Source organism: Triticum dicoccoides, chromosome 2B (assembly GCF_002162155.2).
Source record: "Triticum dicoccoides isolate Atlit2015 ecotype Zavitan chromosome 2B, WEW_v2.0, whole genome shotgun sequence".
Taxonomy (NCBI): domain Eukaryota; kingdom Viridiplantae; phylum Streptophyta; class Magnoliopsida; order Poales; family Poaceae; genus Triticum; species Triticum dicoccoides.
Window position 1 is genome coordinate 723,866,256 of NC_041383.1, and position 10,939 is coordinate 723,877,194.

Genomic DNA, 10,939 nt, shown 5'->3' on the forward strand with positions numbered 1-10,939 from the left:
ATCCTCGTTGTCGATGTGGGTTGATGACCTGTTGTATGTAATAAAATGATATGCCTGTGATAAACTTACTAAATTTTTGAATGGCTTTCGAGTCGCTTCTTTGAGTGAGTGGTGCGACGAGGCAAAAAAATATTTTCCGAATACATAATTGTACGTGCATTGCAACAGGTTATCGGATGAGGCCAATCAACAATAGCAGTACACTATTTGTACTAGCTTCACATGCTTCACGCGTCGGGCGGGTGTTTTTACTGTAGCCATATGTTAATGTGTTCACTGTACGTAACCAGCACCTCGAATCCTCGATACTAGTACTATATAGTAAGTAGTAGGAGTAGTAGGGTGGCATGGGCCAGAACAAGCATTCATGTCCAGGAGTATGGCACACACCACCAGCATGACTTCCATCTGACACCATATTTCTTGGAGTCCAAGCTAGAGCAATCTCTTCAACCTCATCGTTTGTCTAACTCAGCCATCGCGCGGCGGGCGAGGTGGGGGTTTGCCGATAGTCGGTTTCCTCAATTGCGGTCCCACTTGTAAGGCCAACTCCAACGCTCTATCAATATATCGATGTACTCTTCTTCCCAATACCAAAACTTGCATCCATTCTACTCCCTCCATTCCACAATACATGCCTTCTATTTGTCAAAATATAGATGTATCTAGACATGTTTTAGTATATAGGTACATCCATTTTTGGACAAATGGAAGTCAAGTATTTTGGAACGGAGGGAGTACACAATAAATTTTTGAAGTTAGCACAACTAGTCTAATCCGAGAGCATAACCGAAGATTTGGTCGGGTTCTTCCTCCTTCTGTCGACACGTGGGACATCCAGCATCCAGGTCGTGTCATGCAATGAAATAGAGTGGTAGTTGAAGCCACGTGATGTGCATCTTGGGTTAAACTGTAAATAGAATCTTACTACTCTTGAGTAACTCCAAAAACGGCCACCGAAGATCTTTATTGGATTTGTTTTTCATCACTAGCACGTCGAGGTGAAAGATGTGCAGGTTCAGTGGGTCCAATTGCGTTTTCACTGACATGTGGGACCGCATGTGAGCAAACAGACGATGGGTTCCGCGCGTTCGCTGGCTGGCTGAGAAGAGAGATAGAGGAAGGCCAAGCACGGACTCCAGGAAATTTGTTCTACGTAACCAGCACCTTGATATTCGCGTGTGGTTGTTTCTAGAACAAAAAAAGGAGGTACCCCTACTTATGTTACTCCCACTACGCCTAGCCTAAGGTTAGTAGGTGACCTTGCGCTTGGCTCTTCGCCTCTTCCGGAAGTCGATGGTTCTACATTAGTGCTTCTGGCAATCTGACACCAAATGAACTGTTGCATGTCCACGCTTGTAAGCAAAAGTTTCTCCTCGTGCTGCGAGCCACCGCGCATGCGTGGGCGAGGGAGAAGGCGTAATCAAGCTTCTCATCATTCTTCGAGTTGACGGGACACATCAAAGTTATTTAGTATGTACTCTCCCCCAAAAAGGGCTGACCATGTCATTGCAACCATCCCATGCTCCGTCGTTGAGTACATGCACTATTCACGTGCCATCGAGGAGAAAATATTGCGTAGGTGCAATCGAAGTGCACGACTCACTTACGCACTGCTTATATGATTATCTCCATTTTCTTGCATGAAACGTGCACCTTGATGCTAGATGTCTCGCGTGTTGGGAAAAGGATGAACAAAGCTCACGTGAAAGAAAAGAGTTGAAGAGCATAGATTCCCGACGACCAAGAAGGACCAAGGAACCTCACGGTGGAGCGTCTACAAGGAACCTTGCGCGTTTTCCCTTGTTTTTTGCCGCCTGTGCACCTATAAACAAATGAAAGAACATGAACTTTTCGCTAACCACTAGAAATGGTACATCATGATGCTAAGTTGAAGATGTTTTATACTCCCTTCGTTCCCAAATATAAGTCTTTTTAGAGATTTCAATAAGGGACTACATACGAAATAAAATGAGTGAATCTACACTATAAAATATGTCTAATACATCCGTAAGTTGTAGTCTATTTGAAATGGCTAGAAAGACTTATATTTAGGAATGGAGGGAGTAGTTTATATTGAATTATTGATAACCACGCAACAAGCCACACATGTACAGGACGCATGCAACCACGCATGTACACAAGCCAACGCACTAACTCCATCTGATCCAGCTCATGCACATACGCGCACAGCATGGAGCACACAACGCACGTACACAACACGTGCATGCACACACGCCCGGCCGCAGAATGCACGTGAATAACACATGCATGCACACACACTCGGTTGCATGGAGGTGTGCGCCATCCGCGGCGATGTCCAGTTCGTCGTGCTACGGCGAAGCTCGCACGCAATGGTGCATACGCATCTCTTGTAGCACCTCTTTGCCGTCGTTGCTCAACTACTAGTCGGAGACGAAGACGACCGCAGCCTCGGCCTTAGAGCTAGCACCGATGGAAAAACACGTATGTTGCACGCACACGAGCACGTACGGAGTGCCCATGACGTGGTGGTGGTGCGTCCCCAGTCGCCTCTACTCCTTCTGTGCACGTTGACTATCAAGGCGGCTGCATGCTAATGATGATGTGGGTGAGATCTTCTAGGACTCAGATGATGACGAGGAAAATTATGAGACACAAGGTGACGTACACCGTCAAGGTCCACGGTAAAGGGGGTGCTAGTAAGTGCTTAGATGTGCTTAGATGAGGTGCTAAGTTCACTAAATGGCTTAGTAACTCAAGTCATCAATGCATAGGTGCTTAGTTTATTGGTGCCACATCATATTTTATGCCTACGTGGCAGGCTTAGCAGCTATAGATGGTGGAGCACTGGGAGAGGCCAAGGCTGGTCATAGTGGGGAGTAACTTATACTGTAACATATTACTATGTTACTCTAAACATCTCTATAAAACGGAAAGGAGGGAGTAGTAACATAGACTAGTGTCATATGCAGAGTATGGGAGCACATGATATTTCCCTGTCCGGACCGATCCCAAGTTGGTTTCTCCCTTCTTGGCACAACAAAAACCCCTCCCCCCTCCCGCGCACGCTTCCCGCCTGGCGCAAGCTGAGCCAGCCGCTCCACATTGATGGCAAGTCAGGGCGACGCGACCTCTCACTGCTTCTGCCGTTGAAGGGGCGCACCGACCAAGGCACCGCCCCCTGCACGCCCGACATTTCAGACTACAAGTGGAGAGTAACTTTAGAGCAAGTACTACAATTAGATGACATAAGCAGGCTATAAGGATTTAAATATAGTACTTGTGCTTAGTTGAAGGAGAGAGAAGAGGAGAGAGAAGAGAAGCGGATTGTAAACGTGTAGCCGGTTGTACTCCAACATACTTTGTGAGACAAAAGGTGGGGACATTATTAATGATATAGTATTTATACTAAAGGGACTAACGAATGCCTTAATTACTCCGTTTTTTAGATAAACCTTGGTGGGGCTATTATTGATTTTTTTGAGCTATTATTGACTTGGACGTGGGGTTTGGGGGCCAAAGGCCTACTATTATACTCGCACGACCGACCTGACATGCTCTACGCTAGCCGCCGCTGTATCATATGGTTTCGCACCATTCCAGATCTTAGCACTGCCATGCAATTCTTCTCCAGCCCTCCTTCCGGCATGCACCGCGAGAAGGGACAACAGTCCTCCGAACCCCACCTTTCGTGATCCTGGACGGGAGAGGGGCGATCAGGTTTTTGGGGAGCACACTCCTGTGACTGCTGCCAGTGATGACTTCCTCAACTACAACCTTCTTCCCCGACCTCGGTAACCTCTTCATCAACGACATGACTAACAACATCAACCACATCGGTTCTTCTCCCACTGTACATTATGTGATTTTGTCCTCCTGGTTTAGTCCGCATCATTACTTTGATGTTTGCAATTGTCTTCATGATATATTTACTGCTGATTCGGATTAAATCTCATACTAAATTGCTCATATATTCAACAATCCAATCCAAAAACCTGATTACAGGCAATTTACTCCGAGTGGTTTTGCTGCACTTTTAAAGCTGCCTACTTTTAAGGGGGTGCAATATAAAAGGTGGCGCACAAGAGCAGTATATTGGTTTCAGATCATGTACTGCTATGACGCCACTAAGGGTAAGCCTGAGGGCGATCGTAATCCTACACAGTAGGAAGCTTTTCAGAACATGGATACCCTCTTCAAAGCCGCCCTACTGAGTGTTCTTGACAATTCCATTATGGATTGATATATGTCGTTTGACAGCGGCAAAGACATGTGGGCTTCGCTCGAGGCCACGTTTGGGCCCTCGGGCACTGGCAACGAGTTGTACGTCATGGATGGATTCTGTGACTACAAGATGACTGATGAGCACTCTGTTGTTCAACAGACTCATGAGATACAGTCACTCTCTAAGGAACTTGAGTACTTTAAGTGTGTGTTGCCAGAAAAATTTGTTGCCGGGACCATCATTGCCAAGCTTCCACCTTCGTGGAACGATTTTGCTACTTCTGTGAAAAACAAGAGACATGAGTTTTCTATTTTGGATCTCATTAGCACTCTTGATTTTGACGAGAAGGCGAGAGCAAAAGACACACGTGCTCGGGTCGCTGAGGGAGCATCTAGCGCCCACATGGTACACGAGAAGAACTTCCAGCCCAACCAGCCCCAAAACAACAAGAACAAATCTCAGGGGAAAGGCAAGTTTGATGCAAAGAACAAGCCGTCACATTCTACCAACTTCAAGAAGAATTCTCATAACGGGAAGGGATACAAACCTCAATTTTGGTAGCACCGCACAAAATTTATATGGCTGCATCTACTTGCTGTCAGCTAACCTCATGGTGCTTCAGGTATTCCTACATTCGTAACTAGGTACAATGATCACCACAAGAGGAAATTAGCTTATTCGTACGTTGACTTGCTGAATGCAGTGCGGAACGATCCTGTCATGTCTGGAGGAGCAAACAAGCAGTGCAGCCGAAGGTGAATCAACCAAGGACTTATGAAATTATAGGTAATCTTCCTTAGGCAGGTCAGTATCCCCTTCGTCCAGATGATCATGTTTTGTCATGCCGAGCTATTGATATGTACTACTGTTTTGCAACACCATTTAAGTATAGCTACTGTTTTCCTATCTTTTCAGATTCATGACAATGAATATGATTTCAGGGGAACTGCACAATATGGACCAATGTTGAGTCATCTCTATTGCCTCATGTGTTTGCTGTAAATGTGTCAGCATCAATTGCAAGATGTGGCAGCTAGCTAGCTGTGGAGTTGCCAACGTGCTCAAAGTGCTCGCAACATTGAGAAGAAACAAGCATGCCCAAGAAATTAATGCGTGCACAGTGATGCCCTTTGCTCAGAGAATCATCGACCGATTTTCTTTATTTCCACACCTTCTCACAGCTTTGTATTAGTTATAATATGGTGAATCATTGAGCTGCATAGACATGCTGAACTTTTGTTCTTCTAAATGTTAGTTTAATGTGAGTGTCTGCATCCAGTACCGCATCCTCTAATTTGGTGGATGCACACAGAGAAAATAAATATCCTTAATTTACTCCATAACCACCCTATTAAATAGGCCTAGTAACAAACCAGGCGCATGCAGTGGCCGGCGGGCACATGCATCCTGCATGCATGGCCAGTCAGCCAAGTCCATGCGCCAACTCCAATGCAGCAACGCAAAAGAAGAGAGCGGTTCTTGGGAAAAAGCGAGTAGTTAGTGCAGCGGGCCTTATAAACACGAACAGCTCGCTCTCCCGCTTCCGTCTCCCCCCCAATTCCCCCCGCTCTCCAATCTTCCTCACTCATCCAGAAAACCCCGCTCACCTTCTTCCTCACTCGTACAGAAAACGCCTGCTCCTCTTCTTCCACTCCTACAGAAATCCCCAGCCCTCCTTCTTCCCCATTCGCACTGCCATTAGGCTCGTCTCTGGCTACTCTGCTCAAACCCATGAGCTCGGCGCGACGCCCACAAGGAAAATGGAGTCAGCTGGCCCCAGTGCCAAGAAGTTGAGGCTCCCGCCAGCGGCGACGCTGGTTGTAGATCTCACACCCGGTAGCGCGGGGAGAAGCGGCGGGCCCCCACACCCGGATCTGAGGAACCGGTAGAATCTCCGGTGGACCGCATCAGTGATCTCCCAGGCGTCATCTTTGAGGAGATCATCTCGCTTCTCCCCACCAAAGATTGCTGCCACACACAAGTCCTCTCAACTCGATGACGCCCTCTATGCGCACCGCGCCCCTCAATCTCGACTGTCGTCAGATATATGTCCTTCCTGAATTTGATCTCCTTAGAGCCATCATCTTTTCTCACCAGCAGGGCCCCGTTCAATGCCTTTGCATCCCGACACGCTACCTGCTGTCCATACCCGGCAAGGTGGACGCTTGGCTGACATACCCTGAATTCGGAAAACTCCAGCAGTTTGAGTTGTACCATTACCAGAAAAGTTTCATACCACGAACACACCAAGAATTCGTGCCCACACCACCCTTTTCCATCTCGCGGTTTTCCTCCTCTCTCCACACTGCCACCTTTGCCCGGTGCCATCTACCAGACGATCCGGTACAAATGCTTTGACTCCCACTATTAAAAAACTTTCACTTGTGGTGGTTTATCTGTCGAAGGCCTCACTGCACAGCATACTCCACTCCATTTGCCGTGCCCTGGAGCACTTGCTGATTGTTTTGGGAATAGAAATCGGTATCAGTTGTCTCGAAATAAAGTCGCCTCACCTTAAAAGCATTGGAATTTGTTTTAAAGGACAACAGCTCATCATCGAAGATGCCCCTTCACTTGAAAGGTTGCTCCTTCATAATTGTGATACACCTTCAGAAATAACTGTCGTCTCTGCGCCCAAACTGGAGACCTTGGGTGTAATTTGTGACCCGTTTAATAATCACAAGGAGTTGGTGTTTGGATCCTCACTTTTTCAGGTACCGTATATTATCATCTACACATTTGTAATCATATGCTGCATTATTCATTTGTGCGCATAAGTTTTATATCATCTTGGAGTACACTTTGGGTACTAACATTATGTTATATGCTCAATGAAGAGTTCATCCATTGATAGCCTATCAATGCTGCTGGATTCTGTCAAGATCATATATATCAGAATGTATAGTTTTGATCTGGACATAATTATTGGCTTGCTGTGATGCTTTCGATCTCTGGAGAATTTATACATAGAGGTGATGATTTCATGCACATTGAAAGCTCATATATATTGTACTAGAATTAACTGTTCAGCTGTCGTTCTTTCGACATACTCTTTTTTCAGACCTTAACTGTTTTCAATCTTCATGTCTACTTAGGCAAAACCACATGGAGAAAAACATATAACCAATCAGTGGCGTAATAAGCACAAAGATTTTCTCAGTTCTCATGACATTCGTTTGAGGACAATAACGATGGGATGATATGCATCCAACCAGGGAAATAAAAGCTTTGTCACATTCTTCCTGTTAAATGCGAGGTTACTATTGTCCATGAGGCTTAATTTTTATAGCAAGAGATTTCTCATGAACGAACATTTTGAACAAGAAAAAAGAAGTTTTAGGTGGACAGGATGTTGAACAACAAAATGGGCTTCTAAACATGCTCGGCTTCTATTTACAACAAGTTGTAGACATCCTGAAATAATTTTTTTTGCACAGGTTGTTGACTTTATGGATCAGACCGATCCATTTGTTTGTGACTGCAAAAAAGAGTGGTTGGGTTAGATGTTACTATCATGTTCAATCTGGGTTTTGTCTAAATATTTGATGAACAATTAATCCTTGGGCATTTTGTACCATTTGTATGCTTGACTTGCATGTTGTTGCCCTCTTACTCCCCTCCACCTGCCACTAAACTGCCGCATCTTCCATGGCTGTTGTTCTTTCCCGTCCGAGGCCTTGCCATTGTTCTCCGCCTTGGTTTGCTCGCTGTGCCCGCCGCCGTCTGGCATTGTCAACATGGTTAACAACCAAGAGGAATCAGGAGATGACTGTACGTGGAGAGGCCGACAATAGGGACCCACCAGGGTCATTGCATTTCGCAAGCAGGTGCCTCGTTAATACAAGCCAAAAAAATACTTCCTCCAAATTGTTTGACAACTAGGTCCCATGACATTGTCAATGTAGTCAATAAACGAGAAAATTACATAACAAGTGGATAACACCAGGGACCCAGCAGCTCGCCTAGTTGTTTTTCAGTTTCAGAGACGGAGCTCAACTGCGCGCTGTGCGGGGGCTGTGGCCCGTCTAGCCCATGCTTATGCTTTTATTAAGCACATGACGAGCCCAGTTGATATTTTTTTTCTTTCTTTCTTGCTAGTTAAGATTCTAAATTTCATTCATTTTTTTGCGGAGAATTGTTTTTGAATTTTATTTGATATAATTTTTTGAAAATTATTTTTAACCTGACACGAAATTTCGTGATTAAAAGAGTTAAGACTCCACCGAAATATGCAAAATTTCGTTGAATTTTCTAGTAGTGCCCAGAATATATGGTCTCTAATGCTTATAAAAAGAATATGGGCTTCAAATATCTTTAAGAATTAGAAAATGGGGTGTAAATTTTTTAAAATAATGGCTAATGGGCTGTATGCTGTTTTCCACGGATTTGGAGGCTGACTTCTGGGCCTACTAGGTTGACGATGACGCTGTCGTAATTTTTTTTGACGCGTACGCATGGCTTTGTCAACTTAGTCATCACACAGCAGTGACTGTTGGATGTCCATCCAACGGCCGCCGTGCTTCTTCAATCTCTGATCTTCCTGCTCCAGCCGCCCAAACCAGCGCCGACATGACTGCTTGCTCCCACCTCCCGTGGCTGGCTGTGCTGCCGCCAGGCCATCCCTCTAAACACCCACACATCCTGTTATTTTCCGGCGACGTCAGCCTCACCTCGCAGCTGACCAATCAGCGCTTGTACTCCCCTCAGCGTGGGCATCCGCTGCGGTGGCTTCGCCGGCTCCGGGTGGTTCTCTTCCTGGGCCTCGCCCTCATCCACCGTGTTTGTGCTCTCGGCGCGGCGATGTCAACATGGTCAACAAACAATGGCCATCGGAAGAGGCTGACAGTAGGGGCCCACATAGGGAAATGCCTCCTTATTACACGCAAAATAATGATTCCTCCACCTGATAGATGGGACCCACTAGAAGGGCCTCTGTATTTCACGAAAAAAACATTCCCCCCGCTGTCAGCACAGACCCACCGGAAATGCCTCCTTATTAAGAACAAAATAATGAATACTCCCCCTGCTAGCTGGGACTCACCTTGGTGGGAGGCTGACTTGTGGGCTTACTAAGTTGACGGGGATGGAGGGCTTTTTCAACTTAGTCAATATGAACGATTCTAGCTCCAGTGACCGTACGATGTTCATCCAACGGCCGTAGTGCTTCTTCAACATCTGGTCTTCGTGCTCCAGCCGCCCAAAGCAGCGCCAGTCGTGTCGCATGCTCCTGCCTCCCGTAGCCGGCTGTGATGTCGTGGAGGCATCACCGCCCCCTACTACTCCCACCGCTGGCCAGGCCATCCCTCTACTCACCCACACCCCCTGTTATTCTGCAGCGACGGCAGCCTCACACCGCAGCCGAATCAGTGAACCCTCATACTCCTCTTCGCGTGGGCATCCACTGTTGCGTCTTCCCCGGCTCCGCATCGTCCCTTTCCTAGGCCTCGCCATCGTTCACCGCCGTGGTGCTCCCGGTGCGGCGTGGTCAATGTGATCAACGACCGACTTCCAAAATTACGCGCAAAATTACGTAGCTGGGTCCACGGCAGCCGCAAGGAAGTGCCTCCTTATTACGCGCAAAATGATTATTCCTCCACCAGACAGCGGGGACCCACCGGATGGGCCATCGTATTTCACGAAAAAAAGGATTCGCCCTCTGACTGCTAGGACCCACCAGCTACATCTTCGCATGCAAGTAAGTGCGCCCGGGAAAAAACGATTCACCCCCCTGATTGCTGGCACCCACCAGCTACATCTTCGCACGTAAGGAAGTGCGTCTAGAAAAAAAGATTCGCCCCCTGACTGCTGGGACCCACCAGCTACATCTTCGCACGCAAGGAAGTGCATGACAGTCGGGACCCACCTGGTCGAAGCGTACGTAGCGTTGTCATTCTGGTCGCGAACATGTACATACATATATACTGGTCGATGTAGAGGCGTGCACGTGTCGTAGTAGTGGCGCACATGTAGCATGTACACATACGTACAGCGGCCAGTGTGCAAGAAAGAAAATATGGCCACGTGTGTGTACATACGGGCGGGGTCTCGAACGCCTACTCGCGCACATGTACGGCCAGGGCTCATGTACATGGCTGAGTCGGAACAGAGAAACATTGTCGTCGTCGTGTTCATGGGGAGCCAACCGGCTGGGTCGGAACGGAATGCGTCGTCGTGTTCATCGGGAGGGCTAGGAAGGAACAGGCGATGGAAACGAGGGCTGGCGTACCGCAGAATGGAGGAAACGGCCTTCTGTTCGACCGGCCACGTTCGAAACGGGATCCTGTTCATCGGGAGGGGTCTGGCGTACCGCAAAACAGAGGAAACAAACCTCATACGGTTGAACTCGAAACCAGAGTCCTGTTGATCTGGAGGGGTGTGGCGTACTGCAAAACAGACGAAACGGACTTGTGTTGGAGGGCTACGGTCGAAACAGGGGTCCTGTTCATCAGGGGGCGGGGGGTGTGGCGTACCGCAAAACGGGACTCCACGGGATACTGTTCATCTCCACTGTCGACCTCCTCCAGCCTCCACAGGCTACCGTCGACCTCCTCCAGAGCCCCCACGGGCTCCTGTTCATCCAGCCTCAATTGGGCGCTACTCCATCGGCTACTGTTCAACCACCCCTCCACGGGCACCCCTTCACCGTCTACTGTTCATCCAGCCCTCGATGAGGTCGTCCTGTTCATCCAGAGGCAACACCAAGGGGTCCTGCATCTACCCCCACCGCTCACT